At 42.3% G+C, this 20,902-nt stretch overlaps 1 protein-coding gene across 4 annotated transcripts in view; it reads right to left on the bottom strand.

The window, feature by feature from the left end:
• The window catches only part of LOC134355592 (protein unc-13 homolog A-like), a 1,022,883-nt gene that overhangs the window by 208,367 nt on the left and 793,614 nt on the right, over positions 1 to 20,902 (bottom strand). The window lies entirely within an intron of this gene.

Raw genomic sequence — 20,902 nt, 5'->3', positions numbered from 1 at the left:
TGTAATAGACTAGGTCGTATCCATAACTTTGTGTGGGATTTTCAAGGGCATTGGTGTTTTCATATCAGGTTATGATGCAGCCAATAAATATACTCTCCACTACATATCTATTGAAGTTGGTCAAGATTTTAGATGTCATACCAAATCTTCGCAAACTCCTAAGGAAGTAGAGGTGCTGCTTTGCTTTCTTCATAATTGCACTTACATACTGGGCCCAGGACTGGTCATCTGAAATAATAACACTGAGAAATTTAAAGTTGCTGATCCTCTCTACCACTGATTTTCTGATGATAACTGGCTCAAAGACCTCTGGTTTCCTCCTCCTGAAATCGATAATCAACTCCTTGGTCTTGCTGACAATGAGTAAGAGGTTGTTATAATGGCATTTCTCAGCCAGACAAAAGACACTCAGTTTTGACAAAACTAACCCTTAATGGCCAGTATTGCCTCAATATGGTGGTTAAGCCATGAAGGATAGCCTGCCCACCTTCTGTTAGGTCCAACTATCTTTAGTCAGGGTCACCATGACCTGAAAGAGCAAGGAAGTGGGTGCTTTTGGTGGTTACAGCTGAATATCTCACAGGAATTGCGAGTTGTAGGTGAGATGTAAGTCAATACCCAGTGTGTTAGGATGTGGGAAAGCAGATAGAGAATGGATATCATGCAGATGGGTCCTGTAGGAGAGGTGTTGGAGGATACCAACTGGAAGATTCTCTTAATGACCTTAATCACTTGTGTGAACTCACTGAACTTCTCGCAGTACAGTGAACAAATCCATGAAGTATGACTTCTGGCACTGATGTTTGTAGCCGTCTGCTCCCACTGGCTTCTGTGTATTGTCCTGGAGGGCCATCCATTCCCCTGCACCATTTGGACAAATTCCTACTTTGCAGTTCCCATCAAAACTGTAAGTCTATAGTCCCACATGTTGCTCTAGTTTATTCTTCAAGTTTTCCAACTTAGCTTCATTGGTAGAATAAATAACCCTACTTCAGCTGCATTTTTACAAGAGTTCAATCAATTATTGACCTCCTGTTGATATGCCCAATTGATCAATCAGTGTAGCAATGAATGAAATGAGAAGGCAATGAAAAGTTGCAAACTATTTTCACTGCACTTAATAGCCATGGATTAATCATGCAGTGTAGTCCTTTCATTCATTTCCAGGAGCAATAAAATGTTGTCTGGAATGTCTCTTTAAGTCAACTGAAACATGGGTCCATCCATCCCTGCCCATGAGTTAAACTCCCTTAATCACGCTACATCTCAGTCATCTGCAATGCAATGAGCATTCATGTCTAAATGTTTACCGTTCCTCAATATTTTGCTAAAGAAATATTGCATTGTAAGATCATATTTTAAATGTGAGATGAATACTATTTAAGCTGATATCAATATGAGGACACAAACACGAGGAAATCTGCAGATGCTGGAAATTCAAGCAACACACACAAAATGCTGGTGGAACGCAGCAGGCCAGACAGCATCCATAGGAAGAAGCACAGTCGATGTTTCAGGCCGAGACCCTTCGTCAGTCCTGATGAAGGGTCTCGGCCCGAAACGTCGACTGTGCTCTCTTCCTGTGGATGTTATCTGGCCTGTTGTGTATCAGTATGAGGATATAGGCTTAGATTCAGCTTTGACCACAGTGTGCTGATCTTTACACTTCGAAGATACCAGACATTTAGAATCTGTCAGACATTATGCAGAATAGCCTGTAGTATTTCAGAAAACTTGTGGCCTCAATAAAGCACAGCAGAATAATAAACATACACAGAAAAATTGCTTGTGTTAATAACTTCTAACTTTCTCCATTTTAATTAAAGTAGCGTTAAACTCTTTAGGTGAGATTTGATAGAAGTGTACAAAATTATGAGCAGTATAGTTTGGATAAATACAAGCAGGCTTTTTCCACTAAGGTTGGATGAGACCACAACTAAAGGTCATGGGTTAAAGGTTAAAGGTGAAATGTTTAAGGGAAACATGAAGGGAACTTCTTCACTCAGAGGGTGTTGAGACTATGGAACCAGTTGCCAATGCAAATGGTGTATGCGGGTTTGATTTCAACACTTAAGAGAAATTTCGACAGGGACATGGCTGGAAAGGGATGGAGGGCTAGGATCTGGATGCAGGTCAATGGGACAAGGCAGATTAACGGTTCGGCATGGACTAGATGAGCTGAAGTGCCTGTTCCTGTGCTATATGGCTCTATCCTATGACTTTAAAATACAAATGTGTATAATCTCATTGAAACCTGTCTATAATTCTTTTTGGGGTCTTAAAAATCAAACTGAATGTTGGGTTAGAAAACAAGAGACTCAAAATCTGAAGTAAAAACAGAAAATTCCTCACTTGGAGTATTAAGAGCAGATTTGGGCCCCTTATATTAGAAAGGATGTGCTAGCATTGGAGAGGACCCAGAGGAAGTCCACAGGAATGATTCTGGCAATGAAGGGTTAATGCATGAGGAGGAGTGTTATAATGGCTCTGGGCCTGTACTCACTGGAGTTAAGAAGAATCTGGGGGATCTCATTGAAACATAACTGTTACATGCTCAAGGAGATCTGTTTTTTTAGTGAGAATGATGTAATGGTCTTTTAGAGGTCACCTGATGTGATTTTCCCGCCGATGTGAGGTGACGTGATGACATGTGCCCCATTGCTATATAAGGGTTGACCCAGGTGATGCAGTGGGTTTTTAAGTTTGTAGATTTCCAGGTAGAATGTGCTACATCTCCGTTTCTGTTGCGTGTTTGTTTTTGGTGACGTAGTTTCATTTTTAAAACAGTTGTGCGTTCTGTTGCAAAATACCTTATTATTTGGACTGGAAATTTTTGCTAGATGTGTTGATTTACTCAATTCCAATATTAGAAGGGAGAGTGAAGAATTTATCAAAGTGCAGAATTGAAGGATCGGAGGAGTCGGCATCGTTTAGCAGTTTAATAAAGGATCGACCTTATTGAGTCTTTGTTGGAGTAGTAGCTACCTGCATCGAGATAACTCTTGCCAAAAAAGCAATGAGTTCATGCAAAAAGGTGCTCTCTCTCTCTAAAGGAATTTAAGGTCAGTCGGTTTAAACTGTTTATTTTCGGCATCGTGGACAGAACCAGCAGTAAAGTTGCGTCCGTGAAGAAATCCTTCTCCAGAGAAGTCTCTCCCAATTGAACGTGTAAATCTTTTGGATTTTCGAAGTTATCACTTTAAGAACTATATCTGACTGTATCGCTTTAAGAACTGTTTTCGCATTTAATGCTTTAAGAACCAGATCCGAGTGGCGAGTTGGTGAACGGCTGCATATCTGTTAACTTCCGGTTAAAGTGTTCGTTTGTTTTTTTTTCCCTTATCATTTATCAGTGTTTAATAAATGTTTGGTTATTTTTATATAACCTATCTCGATTGATATTCATTGTTGCTGGTTACGTAACATAAACAGTGTGGACTCGTCCGGGATATGTTCCAATTTTGAGTTTAATTGCTGGTAATTGCCATTTTGATTTGGATAAGGGGAATACCCTCTTTTTTTGGTTTGATTGGTGTGTGTGTTGTATTCGGCAACAATGGATATTGACGGGTTTTTGAAGACGCCTGACTCGGGGCTGTTAGAGAATGCGAGAAAATCTGAGGTATTGGAGATTGCTAGGAAGTTGGATATTAAAGGAATTACGAGAAATTCTACCAAGGCTTTCATACAAAGAAAAATTGCTGAACATTATATTACTTTGAATTTGTTTGATGCTGAGGTGTTAGAGAAGTTTCCAATGAGTAATCTGGAAATGCAGTTGCATCTTGAACAGTTAAAGTTTGAAAGATTTAAAGTGGAAATGGCCAAAAGAGAGGCTAATAAAATAAGGGAATTTGAAGAAAGAGAAGCCCTTAAAAAAAGGGAATTTGAAGAAAGAGAAGCTGAAAACCAGAGGAAATTCGAGCTAGAAATGCAGAAATTGAAGTTTGGGAGTCGGTCTTCTGGTTCTACGAAACAGTTCATTGCTAGTCGTGAGGTTATTTTGGCTCCTCCATTTAATGAAGCTGATGTGGACACATATTTCCAACATTTCGAAACAGTTGCTCTGAGTTTAAAGTGGCCGAAGGACCAATGGCCAGTGATGTTACGGTGTAATTAAAGGCAAGGCACAACAAGTTTATACGGTTTTAAATGCTGAGCAAGCACTGGATTATGATATTGTTAAGCAGAATATATTAAAGGCATACGAGATGGTTCCAGAAGCGTATAGAGAAAGATTTAGAAGTTTGAAGAAATCGGTGGAAAAAACTTATGTGAAATTTGCCTATGAGAAATCTGTGTGTTTTGAGAGATGGGTCTCCTCCAAAAATGTGAATGGGGAGTATAATAAATTAAAAGAGCTGATTTTGCAGGAGGAATTTAAAAGAAGCATTCCTGTTGAAGTGAGAACATACTTAAATGAACGGGACACTGCTACTTCGCAGGAGATTGCTAAATTGGCTGACGAGTTGTTTTAATTCACAAGAATAAATTTTCTCCAGGTAAAATTTTTAAAAGGAAAACTAGCACAGAGAGAGTCAAGGTAACTTCAGTGGCCCCACTGCAACCAATTCCAGTATTCGGTGAGCCGTTCTCAAAAATCATTGTAGACTATGTAGGTCCTTTGCCAAAATCTAAAACTGGACATCAATATTTATTAACTATTATGTACACAGCGTCTAGGTTACCAGAGGCAGTACCTCTCAGGAATATAACAGACAAAACTGTGACAAAGGCTCTTATAAAATTCTTTACTTATTTTGGGTTGCCTAAGGAAATACAATCAGATCAAGGTAGTAAATTTTATGTCTGGGTTGTTTTAGCAGATAGTATATAATCTGGGAGCAAAGCAGATTATTTCCTCAGCTTATCATCCAGAATCCCAAAGAGCCTTGGAGAGATTTCATTCTACACTAAAAACTATGATTAGGACATATTGTGTGGAAAATGAAAAGGACTGGGATGAAGGTATATATTTACTACTTTTTGCAGTAAGGGAGCCAGTGCAGGAATCATTAAGTTTTAGTCCTTTTGAACTTGTGTTTGGACATAGAGTTCGAGGACCTTTGGCTTTGCTGAAGGAACAATGGATTAATAAGGAAGTACACACTAATTTGCTAGATTATGTTTTGAAATTTAAAGACAGATTGTACAAAGCTTGTAGCTTGGCCAAGGAAAATTTAAAGTCAGCTCAAGAGTAGATGAAGACGTGGTAAGATAAGAAAGCTAGGATGAGGACGTTTAAGCCTGGAGATAAGGTGTTGGTTCTCTTCCCAGTGCAAACGAACCCATTGCAAGCCAAATTCCATGGTCCTTATGAGATTAAATCTAAGGTAAATGATGTGGATTATGTGGTAAAAACCCCAGATCAGAGAAAGACCACACAGCTATGTCATATAAATATGATAAAACCGTATTATGAGAGAGAAGTTGCTACTATGACTGTTGTGATGGATAATGAATCTGATTTTGATGAAAACTTACTGGAGGATTCATCCGAAACTCATTTTAAACCCAACATTATTTCAACTAGGTTACCAAATTCAAAAATTCAGGAAAATATTGATGAAAAATTAGTTCATTTACAGCCAGAGCAGAGAGAGCAGATGAAACAGTTAATTTTTAAGTATAGAGATGTATTTCCAGACGTCCGTAGAAGAACCACATGATGTAGATGTTGGAGGTACAAAACCCATAAAACAACATCCGTATCGAATGAACAGGGAAAAATGTGAACTTGCTGAACAAGAAATTAAGTATATGTTAGAGAATGATATTATTAGACATTCTAATTCGAATTGGAGTTCACCGTGTGTTATGGTGCCTAAGCCAGACCATAGTATTAGGTTTTGTACAGATTACAGAAAGGGGAATGCTGTGACAAAGACCGATGCATATCCAATCCCTAGGGTAGATGATTGTGTGGATAAAGTTGGACAGGCCAAATTCCTTACAAAAATTGATTTGTTAAAAGGTTATTGGTGTGTTCCATTGACGGATAGAGGTAGAGAGATTACAGCATTTGTAACCCCATCTGGATTATTGTTCTTCCATTTGGGATGAAGAATGCACCAAGTACTTTTCAGAGGATGATTAATGGCGTGATTCAGGGATTAAAAGATACAGATGCCTATATTGATGATTTGATTACAGAGAATAGTACGTGGAAAGCACATGTTACAGGGGTGGAGAAATTATTTGAGAGACTTTCAAAAGCTAACTTAACTACTAACCTAGCTAACAGTGAATTTGGTCATGCCACTGTGACCCCCGTTAAGGAAAAGGGTTAAGGAAATTAGACTCCAATTTAATAACACAGTTTAATGTTACAGGAGTACAACATTTTGATCACTCATATTAAGGGTAAAGATAATGTGATTGCTGATTGTTTGTCTAGATGTTAAATGTATAATGAAAATGTTTTTTTTGGAGTGATATTTTAACATTTGTAACACTCCTACTGTACATTAGTTCGTAAAGGGCTGAAAGATAAGATTATATGTATTGTCTATTTTGTAAATTTTATACCTTTGTTTTTTTTTGTATAAATTGTTAAAATTTTGTTCTTCAAGACACCAAAATTTTTTTGGAGGGAGGTGTTACATGCTCAAGGAGATCTGTTTTTTTATAGTGAGAATGATGTAATGGTCTTTTGGAGGTCACCTGATGTGATTTTCCCGCCGATGTGAGGTCACGTGATGACATGTGCCCCGTGACTATATAAGGGTCGACCCAGGTGATGCAGTGGGTTTTTGAGTTTGTAGATTTCCAGGTAGAATGTGCTACATCTCCGTTTCTGTTGCGTGTTTGTTTTTCGTGACGTAGTTTCATTTTTAAAACGGTTGTGCGTTTTGTTGCAAAATACCTTATTATTTGGACTGGAAATTTTTGCTAGATGTGTTGATTTACTCAATTCCAACATTAGAAGGGAGAGTGAAGAGTTTATCAAAGTGCAGAATCGAAGGATCGAGAGGAGTCAGCATCGTTTGGCAGTTTAATAAAGGATCGACCTTATTGAGTCTTCACTGGAGTAGTAGCTACCTGCATCGAGATAACTCTTGCCAAAAGAGCAATGAGTTCATGCAAAAAGGTGCTCTCTCTCTAAAGGAATTTAAGGTCAGTCGATTTAAACTGTTTATTTTCAGCATCGTGGACAGAACCAGCAGTAAAGTTGCGTCTGTGAAGAAATCCTTCTCCAGCGAATTTTCTCCCAATTGAACGTGTAAATCTGTTGGACTTTCGAAGTTATCGCTTTAAGAACTATATCTGACTGTATTGCTTTAAGAACTGTTTTCGCATTTAACACTTTAAGAACCAGAGCCGAGTGGCGAGTTGGTGAACGGCTGCATATCTGTTAACTTCCAGTTAAAGTTTTCATCTGTTTTTTTTTCCACTTTCGTTTATCGGTGTTTAATAAATGTTTGGTTATTTTTATATATCCTGTCTCGATTGATATTCATTGTTGCTGGTTACATAACAACAACAAATATTGAAAAGTCTAGACAGTATGCATGTGGAAAGGAGGTTTCCTATATTGGGTGAGTCTAGGACCACAGGGCACAGCCTCAGAATAGAGGAACATCCATTTAGACCGGAGATGAGAATGAATTTTTGAGCCAGAGGGTGGTGAATCTGTGGAATTCATAACCACAGCTGGCAGTGAAGGCCAAGTCACTCAGTATATTTAAAACAGATAGGCCAAGCTCATGAGTGCCAGCCCCCTGACTCCAGTTTCCAAACCTTCTCCGCTTCCCAGAATTGTTGAGGGACAACCTACCTATGGAGTCTGTCAACTTCAGGAGATCTGCATTGTTTGGGGTAAAAGGCAATACCTCTCAGATTGGGAAGGATATGGCCTAGAAGAAAGAAACTGGATTCTTTCATGGGACATCCTGAACCCTACTTTGATAGAGGACTTTCACCAGCACGATCCAACTGCCCTGGGCTGTCAGGAGCTGGCTGAATGAAGAAGGGGGGGGGGTGTTCTGCCATGGTCCCAACCAAACAGCAACAGGCATCCAAGTTTTGGTGCTCCAAGTCCTTGGAGAATGGTTAACTGCTGCTGTCCCTTTAAGACTCAGACTGCCAATTATTGCCTGCCACATTCCTTCATGGGAAGTCTGTACTTAAATGCCTCATGCTGACGACTCAGTCCTCAATTGTAGGTGTTCCATTTCAGGTACTACAGTTGGCGATTTGGCTTGTTTATTTTGAGTTTGAGTTGATTCTAGACCTTACTCTGCACTTGGGTTCACCACCATTCGTAGGTCTCTCAGTACAACCACTTCTTGGCCCATTTACCCATCTGATCCAGATCACTCTGTAGATCCTGATAACCATCATGGTCACTATCACCATCTATGTTAGTGTCATCTGCAAACTTATTAACTATGAACACAGAATAGTACAGCACAGTACAGCCACATTGTTGTGCCGACCCTCAAACCCTGCCTCCCATATAACCCCCCCACCTTAAATTCGTCCTATCTAGTCTGTACTACCTGTCTAGTAGTCTCTTAAATTTCACTAATGTATCTGCCTCCACCACTGACTCAGGCAGTATATTCCACGCACCAACCACTCTCTGAGTAAAAAACCTTCCTCTAATATCCCCCTTGAACTTCCCACCCCTTACCTTAAAGCCATATCCCCTTGTATTGAGCAGTGGTGCCCTGGAGAAGAGGTGCTGGCTATCCACTCCATCTATTCCTCGTAATAGCTTGTATACCTCTATCACGTCTCCTTGTATAATCTCATCCAAATCATTGACACAAATGACAAATAGCAACTGACCCAGCACCAAGCCCAAGGAACCACCACTAGTTTTGGGCCTCCAGCCTTCACCCTAACAGAGTGACATGAATATGTGCTAAAGGGAATATGGAAGTTCATACAATTACCACATTTAGAGTGATGGAGTACTACAACACAAACTGACCCTTCGGCCCTTCTAGTCCATGCTGAGCTATTAATCTGCCCAGTCCCATTGACCTGCTTGGGATCATAGCCCTCCATCTCCCTCCCATCCATATCCCCATCCAAAATGTCCTTTAAATTTTGAAATGGAACCTACATCTACCACTTCTGCTTGCAGCTTGTTCCAAACTCTCACCATCTTCTGAAGTTCCCTGTCATTTTCTCCTTAAACATTTCACCTTTCATTAACCCATAACCTCTGGTTCTAGAGACTCAGCCACCCAACCTCAGTGGAAAAAGCTTGCTTGCATTTACCCTATCTGTGCCCCTTATAGTTTTGTATATCTCTATCAAATCTCCCCTCTTTCTCCTACACATAGGAATAAAGTCCAAACATATTCATATTTCCCTTTAACTCAGTTCCTCAAGTCCTGGCAACATCCTGTAATCTCATTAATTTTATTTATCTTTTCTGTAGGTAAGTGTCCAGACAGAACTGGACACAGTACTCCAAAATTAGGCATCACCAACATCTTATACAACTTCATTGTAACATCCCAACTTGTGTACTCAATACTTCAAGGATTTATGTATCTGTATTCTCAGATCCCTCTGTTCTATTGCACTACTCAGTGTCCTACTGTTCACTTTGAGTCCTACACCAGCTTGTCCTCTCAAAAGTGCAACACCTCACACTTGTCTGCATTAAATTCCATCTGCCATTTTTCAGACCATCTTTGTCCAGATCCCACTGCAAACACTGATAGACCTCCTTGCTGTCCACTACATGCCAATCTTGGTGTCACCGATAAATTTTCTGATCTAGTTTACCATATTATCATCCAGATCATTAATACAGATGGTAAACAACAATCAATTTGTACAATGCACCACTAGTCACAACTAAGTGTTCCTGAACTTTCTGTGTGTAGGTGGAATTTGTCCTTAGGTGAGGTTTCTCCTGGTTGCTCTGAGAGCTGTTCTATCACCTGACTTGAAGGTAGAGTCCCATGCTTTAGTAGGGAGCTCACCACTGCATTCAGCCAGGGTTTCTGATTGGGCTATGAGATGACTGCTCTTGAGATACCAACATCTACACACTTACTGATGTAGCTGGTGACAGATGAAGCATATTTCTCAAGGTCTACATTTTCTCAGTTTGTAGTGTGAGCATTCTCCATGAACATCTGCCAATTAGTCCCTTCAAAACAGTCCTGAAGCATAGAGGTTGCTTCATTAGTCCATACACAGTGATGGTCCTCCTGACTGCTTTCTCCATTTTCAGCAGCAGTCAGTATTCTGGGATTAACATTATAGAGATGTGGTCAGAGAGGCCAAGAAGAGGGTGTGGGATAGCTTTGTAAGTGCTGTGTCCGTTGGTATAAACATGGTCCAGTCTGTTTGTTCACCCAATGTCCATGGTGATGTGTTAGTGGAATCTGGGTAAAAAGTCCTGCAGGTTAACATGATGGAAGTCTCCTGCAGTTATGAAGAGTTCATCCAGATGCTTGTTTTGTAGTGAGCTGATGATATTTTAAAGATCTCCCAGTATGTCCTTGATATTTGCACTCAGGGGGTATGTAAACATGGATGATGAACACAACAATAAACCCCCTGAACAGGCAATATAGCCGGCGTTTAATTGTAAGATGTTCAATTGTCTCAGAACAGTGACTGCTAACCACAGATAAGTTTGTACACCAATCCTTGTTAATGTTCACAAGGATTTCACTTCCTCTGGATTTCCCTGAAAGGCAATTTCTGTCTGCGTAGAACAGAGTCATCCCATCAAGATGAATTTCGGAGTTGGGCAAGTTCTTGTTTATCCATATTTTGGTGAAAACCAGAATGCAGCAGTATCTCACCTCTTTCTGTGCATTCATTCTCAGTCTTAGAGAGTCCATTTTATTCTCTAGTGAGTGGATGTTGGCCAGGAAAATAATGATACCACTAGTGTGGTAGGGTTAGCTCTCACCCTGGCTAGAGCCTTCGTTCTCTTGCCGCATTTCTGCTTCATCTCACACCACCTGTGTCTGCTGTGAGTGTGTGTCTTCAGGATCCTGTACCTCCTCCTTGATAGTAGCAATGAAAAGAGGGCATGAACAGGGTGAAGGAGGCCCTTAATAATGGATGCAGACTTTTTGAGAGACGCATTTGAAGATGTCCTCGATGCTGAGGAAGCTAGTGCCCATGATGGAGCGGCCTGAATTTGCAACCTTCTACAGCTTTTTCCAATCCTGTACAGTGGCCCCTCCATACCAGACGGTGATGCAACTAGTGAGAATGCTCTCCACAGTACATTTATAGTATTTTGCTAGAGTCTTTGGTGACATCTGGTCTCCTTAAACTCCTAATGAAATATAGCCAGTGTTGTGCCTTCTTTGTAATTGTATCAAAATATTGGGCCCAGGAAAGAACTACGGAGATGTTGACACCCAGGACATTGAAACTGCTCACTGCTGATCCCTCAATGAGGACTGGTGAGTCCTTGACTTCCCCTTCCTGAAGTCCACCATCAATTCCTTGATCTCACTGACATTGAGTGCAAGTTTTTATAGAAACGTAGAAACATAGAACATAGAAAATAGGTGCAGGAGTCGGCCATTCAGCCCTTCAAGCCTGCACCACCATTCAGTATGATCATGGCTGAACATCCAACTCAGAACCTTGTACCAGCCTTCCCTCCATACCCCCTGATCCCTTTAGCCACAAGGGCTATATTGTGACACTACTCAACCAGCTGATCTATCTCACTCCTCCTGTATGCCTCCTTGTCACCAACTGAAATTCTGCCAACAATAGTTCTGTTATTGGCAAATTTTTAGACTGCATTTGCACTGTGCCTAGCCACACTGTCATGGATACAGAGAGAGAAGAGCAGTGGTCTTCCTTGATTTCTGACAGTGATGATTGTCAGCCAGGAGATGTTATTTCTGATCTGCACTGATTGTGGACTTCCAATGAGGAAGTCAAGGATCCAGTTGCAAAAAGAGGTAGAAAGGCCCAGGTTTTGGAGCTCATTGATTAGTACTGAAAATAAGATGGTGTTGAATGCTGAGCTATAATCAATAAGCAGCAGCCTGATATAAGTATTGCTATTGTCCGGACGATACAAGGCTGAGTGAAGAGCCAGTAAGTTTGCATCCACTGCAGACCTATTGTGATTGGCAAATGGTTGCGGGCAGGTCTAGCTCCTTGCTTAGGTAGTAGTTGATTCTGACCATGAACGAATGTGGTCATGGATAGGGAAGGGGCACATTTGAACTATTTGAATATTCTAAGTCTTGAGAGATTGTGATGAGGGAGAAGTGGGATGTAAGGAGGTATATTGCATACATTCATACACTCATTTCCCATAAACCCTAGTGCACCACAAGCCATAGGCACTGTGGTGCACAAACCCATTAACTGTCAGTAACCTTTCCTTGAAATGACTGAACCCAATGACACATAGAATTCCTGCCAGTACTGTGGCACTCTTCGATTCTCAGCAACATTCTCCTACAAGAGAGAGGCAAGAGTTGCTGCCTGTGTGTATGACTGTAATGGGTTGGAGGTTTGTGGCAGGTGTGGCATGAAGAAAATGTATCAGTATAGCTGTGCATTAAGTGGTAGGTGGGATTTGTTGCTATTTTCTCTTCCTAGTGACCTATTAAGTCCTTGAGATCAGTTCCTTGGGCATCACTTGAACCTTGATTGAGCAAATATTCCCATAGTGCTTCATTTCAGGTCATGTCAGGGCCTTGCCTTGCTACTGGTACCATGTAGCCCAGTACTACCTGTCTCGGGTCGGGTTGTTGGCGACTCAACCGGCACACCCCCGGTGCACTTCGGTTAACCAGGGAGGAGGGTGTGTAGGCACCCAGCAGGACTAACACGAAAACCTGTTAAAGGGCGGATGAACTCTTTGTGAGTCAACAGCCACCTACTGTCAGTGTGAGTAGTGGCGCACCACACAGTCTTTCGTTTCGCGCCTTGTAAGGCACAGAATATTGCCCAACGCCGGCCCTCTAGGCCTGAGTCGGCGTATTAGTAGCAGTAGTCGTAGTAGTAGCTTTATTTTGGATACTGGCAACTTGCTAGGTCTCCTGGTCTACTGGACCTTCTTCAGCAGACTGGTATCTTCAACAGGATCACAAAGCAACCTTCAGTGGTGCTGACCACTCCTCTGCTTATAGCCCCATTGCTGCAGTCAGTATTGTTAGAGCAGCACAATGATCCCAACTGTGCTTGGGTTCAGTGATATCCCTTTAAAAGAGAGACACCAATTGTTTAGTGACAATAAAATAAAGTGAAGCATGATACCAGTCAGCTTCTGCATGTGCGATGGATCTTACAAAATTATTCAGATAAAATGTAAGCTCATTGGTAAAACAATGAATTTGGCATCTCAAAATTTTGGCGCCCTCTCAAGAAGTTCCAGTTTGCAAATCACATATTAAATTCATGGGGATGGAATGACATGGGCCTCATGTGATGCCAACATCCAGGTTTGCAAATTAATCTGTAAACCCATTGGAAAGATCTTTGAGGAAAGTGATGAATATAACAGAGTATCTTTGTATGTTACGAATGCACACTGTTGCATAGCTATAAACTACATTCTTTGACTTGAATTGTTTTTCCAAAGTCTTCAAATTTCAGTATTTGAGATTTTTTTTCTCATTTAAACTTTCACCAATTTACAGCCAAATTATGACTAAATCTGCCCACAATTTTGAGTAATGTCATCTTCTCTCCTACTCCCTTTCACTTTGCTGGTGACTTAAACACTCTTTACTCTGCTTCGTTCAAAGCCTACTCTGGGAGACCTGGAGATACCACAGCAAACTAAACTCAAACATCTCAATGGAAGCTTTGACTGGATATAATCTCTATGAATCAAATGATCTAAATGAAATATGATGCAGTTATATTTTAAGTAAATTTTAAGATTACAATATAAATTAACTTCTCTATTTGCTTATAGATAATTTAAATTTTCAAGGTTTTCTGTTCTTAATGGAATGAAAATTAAATCTGTTTCTGGACATTGAGTTGATATAAGGAAAACATTTACTTAACTTCTTCAGAAATGCAACCAATTTTATTAGTATATAAATGAATCTTTGGGAGCTTCATTTCCTATGTTTGATGAGATAACATCGTGTTATTCATGTGCTTTCTGAAATCATCATCATTTTCTACAGTTCCAGTATCTTAACTTTCTTTCTTAATAAAAGAGGATCATAAGGAGAAAATTGGTTGCTCGTGGTGACATTATACTTCACTCTTCTATCTGTATTGGTTATATCCATATTGCCATTGTTGATGGATCCTACACACACACACACACACACACACACACACACACACACATATTCCACCCCCGCCCCCCCAGAAAAATGACTCTCAAAGTGATCCATAAATTTTCAGATTCAGCATCTGGTTGCTCCAAACATGTTAATTCTGCATATGTGCTTTGGTGAGGGAAATGCCACAGACGGTTGCTAAATCTCTAATCACATCGTTTGAAACTCAAATCACTATTTGACTTTTTCAATGAACAAAATTTGTATGTTGGAAATGTGAGCCTTCATCAAACATGTTTGTTTGTTGGAATCTAAGCTGCAGCTATACTTTGCCAGCAAAATGTTTCAGAAACCCAGAACTTCATTTCAAGATGGTTTAAAATAAAGCCAAGGTCTAAAACAAGAGTCTGGACCAAGAATGGTTTAGCAGTAAATAAATAACTTTTTCATTAAAGCAATACTAGCTCAGATCTGACGTTGACAGTAAGCTGAACTTCAGGATGCCCAATGACATATGAATATTTCCACACTGGTCATACACAAAAGTGTGAACTTTTTTGTTGTTTAGTGGCCCGCCGAACTGGCTTGTTAGCTTGCAGCCATTTTGTTACCCAGCTAGGCAACATCAGTGCAACTTTGAATGAAATGTTGGTGATCTACATTGTTCATCTGTGATTATTGGATTTTAACAAAACAATCGCAGTTTACATAATCGGGAACCAATAGAAATAGCACACATACGCACAGGTTTTCACACGGACTAATCATAGGACACATCAAAGACGAACAATGTATACCACCAACATTCTATTTGAAGTTGCACTGTTGATGTTGCCTAGATGGGCAACGAAATATCTGCAAGCTAACAAGCCAATTCGGTGAGCCGCTCAACAACATCCTCCACCCAAGCTACAAATCTTTTCCAACATCTTGAAGTGTGAACTTTGTTTAGAGTGGCTGAAATTTGCAAAAGGAATTCAATCTCATTTCTGAACTAGTTCTAATAAGTTTGAATGAAACAATTAAATATAGCTATTTTATGGCTATGGAACAAGCAGCCTGAAAGAAAATCCATTCTATCAGAGGATCAAACTCTCAAATGAGTCTAAAGATTGATAACAATTACAACTAATGGTTTCAAACGAACTGATAGTTCCAGTGGGCTCAGCCACTTTGAACAATCTAAAAAATTCACCAACTTGCTTGAAATGCATTACTTAGCTTTACACTGGAGATGTGGTGCATTCATCAAATAATAAACGTACTATAAATTTAACCATGGGAAGGCAGCATGTTTAACACTTTCAACCAAAATTTCACTCTGCTAGAAGTAATTAATTTGATTAAAATCAGTAAGTTAGTCTACCACTAACTTAGCAGAAACAGAGAATGTAAACATATCAAGCATGATGCTCTAATAATATATTGTGTAAGATTAAGGTACGATTAAATAACAAGGGTTTCATATCCATTTGCCTTCATTTGTCTGTACCACTAGTTTTCAACTGGGCTGCACTTGCAGGAATATGCAGATAGCAAAAGCACAGCATACTTTGTTTGAAAACCTGATCTTTATTTTTTTTTAAAGACTGACATACAGGGATGTAGTGTTACGAGAATACACATGAAATTAAGATGTTTGCTGGCCTGGGCTAGCATCAGTGGCATCAGCAGTTGGTCTGCCACCTGCCCTCAGGGGAAGGAGAGATAAGGAACAATGGAGCAGCGTCTGGAGATGTGTAATGAAGGGATGTGGGAGGAGGAGCTGTCTGGAGCGGCTCCCCCCTTTGAACCCTGAACTGTTTGAAGTGATGGACAGGCAATACCCCAGCAGGGGGATAAAAAGGGACAGGTTCGCTAAGACACACACACGCCACCCGAGGTAACGATACCCTGGAAGCGGTACGCTTCTCACGAGTGGGTGAGAAGTACCAGACAACGACCAGGGTGGAAAGGTACGATCAGCGGGAACCCGGTGTGTGTCCGCCCTTGCCTGGGTGCCGGGTTCACTGCAGAGGATCGACCGCATCTGGAGGAGGGGTCACAGTCGGTGACCTCAGGTGACATCACCAAGGACCCGCCCAAAAGCTGTTTGTGAGCCATCTCGCTGATCTGTGAGTGAAGCTGTGCTGAATGATGAGTTGTTCCTGTTCTCTCTGTCTCTCTTCCCCCACCTTGTCCATCGCCATGGCAAAGATTACTGCGAACTGAACTACTAACTGGACTGAACTTTGAGTCATTTTGAAATTGGTCATTTACCCCTAGACAACGATAGAGCTTGATTGATGCTGTTATCTTAATTCTGTGCACATGTGTGGTTATCATTGTTGAATTGTTGCATTTATTATCCTTTCGATTACTGTGTTGCTTGTTTCTTTAATAAAACTTTCTTAGTTCTAGTACTCCAGACTCCAACTGAGTGATCCATTTCTGCTGGTTTGGCAACCCAGTTACGGGGTACGTAACATAAGTGGGGTTCTCGTCCGCGATTTTGAACGCTAAATTTGGGACGGAGTAAATTGATTGGGTTAAAATTCCCGAAAGAAAGAAAAGACAAACAGCAGAAATGGAGGTTGAGGAATTTATAAAGGCGCCGACCTTGGAGGCATTAGAGGATGCCAGGAAATCGGAATTGATAGCTGTGGCAAAACGGGTGAATCTTGCTAAGGTGAAGTCGACAATGAGGAGAGAGGAGATACACAGAGCTATTGTAGAGCACTATGTATCTAAAGGTGTGTTTCCCCAAGGTGAGCTGGGGGAGGTGTCTATTGAAAAACCTGCTGGAGACGCGGTACAGGTACAGCTTGAAAAACTGAGACTCGAGCACGAGTTCCGGGTACGGCAGTTAGAACACAAAGAGAAGCAGTTAGAAAGGCAGGAGAGAGAGGTAGAAAGGCAAGAGAGAGAGAGGGACAGACAGTTGGAGAGAGAGGAGAAACAGAGGGAAAGGGAATTTGAGCTGGAGAAGTTAAAGATAAGGGCCGAGCAGGGGCTCGTGCCGAACCAAGGTGGAGGGTTCCAGGCGACCCAGGAGGTTAGGCTGGTTCCCCCATTTCACGATACCGATGTGGATCGGTACTTTCTCCACTTCGAAAAGGTGGCTATAAGTCAGGAATGGCCGAGGGATAAGTGGGTTGTTTTACTTCAGACGTGTACTGAAAGGGAAAGCCCAACAAGCTTACTCCGCTTTATCCGCGGAAGATGCCCAGAAGTATGAGGTGGTGAAGGAGGCCATCCTCAGGATTTATGAGTTGGTCCCGGAGGCATACCGGCAGAGGTTCCGGAATGCGAGGAAGCGGTGGGACCGCACGTATTTGGAGTTTGCTCGCGAGATGCAAACATATTGTGAGCGTTGGTGCGCCTCGAAGGGGGTAGAGAGGGATTATGACAGACTGCTGCAGCTGATTCTGATTGAGCAGTTTAAAGGTTGTGTCCCTGAGGGTATGAGACCCTACCTCGATGAGAAAGAGGCAGCCACGTTAGCCGCAACTGCTAAGTTAGCGGATGAGTATGCGTTGACGCATAAAATGAAGTTTGCCCTGAGTAAAGGCTACCAGAAGGGTAGTCAGGACGGCGGGGAGAGTCCACCGGAAAAGTCAGAAAGTAAGCCGGGGACTAGTGAAAAGGATAAGGTAGACCGGGAGCAGTCTGGTAGGAAGTCTCCTGGGGTCGTCTGTTATAATTGTGGGAAAGTCGGACACTTTGCGTCCAGGTGCTTTGCCCCAAGGAAGGAGACGGGGAAAGGAAAAGCGGAAATTTTGAATGGCTGTATCGAGCTGTTAAGCGAACTGCTAGGGAAGGACAGGTCTGAAAAAGTCCAGGAAGGGCGCGAGAGGTTTATCTCGGCCGGACTGGTGTCAGTGAAAAAGAGGTTAAAACCAGTTCCAGTGCGGATCTGGAGAGACACGGGAGCGTGTCAGTCACTAATACTGAAGAGTGTATTAGAGTTTAGCTCAGAGACCCAGACTGGGGAGGTAGAGGTCAAAGGTGTTGGGGAAGGGACAGAGTCAGTCCCTTTGCACCAGATACATTTACAGAGCAACCTGGTCTCTGGACTAGTCACGATCGGGGTGAGGTCCGAATTACCGATGAAAGACGTGGAAGTCTTGCTCGGTAATGACATCGCCGGAGGAATCGTGTTCCCAGTCGTGAGATTGACGGGTCAGCCTGCCAGCATGGAGGCCCCGCCCGCGATGGTGAATTTGGCTGAAACATTTCTGCCAACCTTGTATGAGACAGGGTGTAGTGAGATAAGAGGTAGTGAGGGAGCTGGGACGGACGTAGCAGTAGCCAGGAAAGAATTTGTGCAGACGCAGGAGCGAGACGAGGGGCTGATGGTTTTGGCAGAGACCGCTCTCTCTGACACAGCCTTGACAAGCTATTGTGCGGATGAGGAAGTGCTAAGGAAGAAAGGGAAATCAAGTACAGCATCCGCAGATGAGGAGTGGGGGGTGGTGCAAAAGAGTTATGGGGATGAGGTTTTTAACATGGCCCACGAGGTACCCCCCGGTGGACATTTTGCGGTGCTGGAGGAAACAGTTGGTGGAATCATGAAAGAGAGTTACCGGCTGCCCAGGGGGAAAAATGTTATTGATCATGACCGACGCGAACTGAGACGGTCACCGGCTTTTGATATGCTAACAAACCTAGTCGGTGTTAGCGTGGAAATCAATGAAGCTAGGGGCCCCTTGATAAGAGAAAAAAACCATTTTGAAAAGATTAGGATGGGATCGGTCAGATGGGAGAAGGCTATTGTTTTGGCCAGGTCTACTGATAAGGTCTCTCCCTTAATCCCCGAAGGAGTAATTAAACGACTCGCACCCATGTGTTTGATTGTCCCGAGGAAATGCAAAGAACTGGGACGTTGGGCGATTGTGGTTACAATAGGGCAGCCAAGTAAACAACACCCATATTTTTTGAGTAATTCAGTGACTAAAGGGCTGATGAACACAGAGGTGTGTATTGGCAATTTAACACGGCTGTCTGAAGCCAGCTTGATAGTGAACCTTGAAAAAAATGAATTCGGCCACACGAAGGTCACTTACCTGGGAATTGTGGTGACACAGGGGCAGCTGGCAGTGATGCAAGCTACAGTGCAGGCTATCGCTGACCTCCCAACCCCGACAGACAAGAGGGCCCTCAGAAGGCTCTTGGAGATGGTGGGGTACTGCAGGAAGTTTTGCAATAACTCGGCGGTCAATACCCGTCCCCCTCCTACTAAGCCCTTGCGAGAGAAAACTGAGCCGGAATGGGACGACCCTTGTTGTTGTGGTCCGGGACAAAACCAAATGAGAGGTTACATTGGTCGCAATTCATCAGTGTTTTTGGCCACTATGAAGTTTGCTGAGTTGGAGCCTGGTCTAAGGGATTATTAATAACACGTGTAAAAGGAACAGAAAATGTGATGACTGTCTGTCAAGGTGTTGACAGCTTCAAATTCTCTGTATTAGCTAAATAACTGTTAAAGATGTATATTGTGTATGTATCAGATAATGTAGTCATGTTTGTAATTTTTACCTCCCGGTAAAAATCCTTAAAGGGGGGAAGTGTTACGAGAATACACATGAAATTAAGATGTTTGCTGGCCTGGGCTAGCATCAGTGGCATCAGCAGTTGGTCTGCCACCTGCCCTCAGGGGAAGGAGAGATAAGGAACAATGGAGCAGCGTCTGGAGATGTGTAATGAAGGGATGTGGGAGGAGGAGCTGTCTGGAGCGGCTCCCCCCTTTGAACCCTGAACTGTTTGAAGTGATGGACAGGCAATACCCCAGCAGGGGGATAAAAAGGGACAGGTTCGCTAAGACACACACACGCCACCCGAGGTAACGATACCCTGGAAGCGGTACGCTTCTCACGAGTGGGTGAGAAGTACCAGACAACGACCAGGGTGGAAAGGTACGATCAGCGGGAACCCGGTGTGTGTCCGCCCTTGCCTGGGTGCCGGGTTCACTGCAGAGGATCGACCGCATCTGGAGGAGGGGTCACAGTCGGTGACCTCAGGTGACATCACCAAGGACCCGCCCAAAAGCTGTTTGTGAGCCATCTCGCTGATCTGTGAGTGAAGCTGTGCTGAATGATGAGTTGTTCCTGTTCTCTCTGTCTCTCTTCCCCCACCTTGTCCATCGCCATGGCAAAGATTACTGCGAACTGAACTACTAACTGGACTGAACTTTGAGTCATTTTGAAATTGGTCATTTACCCCTAGACAACGATAGAGCTTGATTGATGCTGTTATCTTAATTCTGTGCACATGTGTGGTTATCATTGTTGAATTGTTGCATTTATTATCCTTTCGATTACTGTGTTGCTTGTTTCTTTAATAAAACTTTCTTAGTTCTAGTACTCCAGACTCCAACTGAGTGATCCATTTCTGCTGGTTTGGCAACCCAGTTACGGGGTACGTAACAGTAGAAATACTCAGGGTATGCTTCAGAGTATTTCAGATGGCCATAACAACTCAACTCAAAGGCAGTGCTTTCTGTGGGCCTGCTTTTATCAACTTCGGCAGCACTCAAGGCTTTGGATGACAGTAAAGAGCCAACTCAAAAGTGTAGGAATGGATAAACAATGTTCATACCAATGCTGGGCCCTGGGAAAGAAATGAACAGTCTGGATGGGACTTGGGCCAGACTGGTCATCAGGGATGCAACGCTGTCAGGGACTGAGGGCAATTGGAAAGTTGATAGTGAAATAATT

Source organism: Mobula hypostoma, chromosome 13 (assembly GCF_963921235.1).
Source record: "Mobula hypostoma chromosome 13, sMobHyp1.1, whole genome shotgun sequence".
Taxonomy (NCBI): domain Eukaryota; kingdom Metazoa; phylum Chordata; class Chondrichthyes; order Myliobatiformes; family Myliobatidae; genus Mobula; species Mobula hypostoma.
Note: the sequence above shows the minus strand (reverse complement) of the source record. Positions and strands in the feature narration are given on the sequence as shown.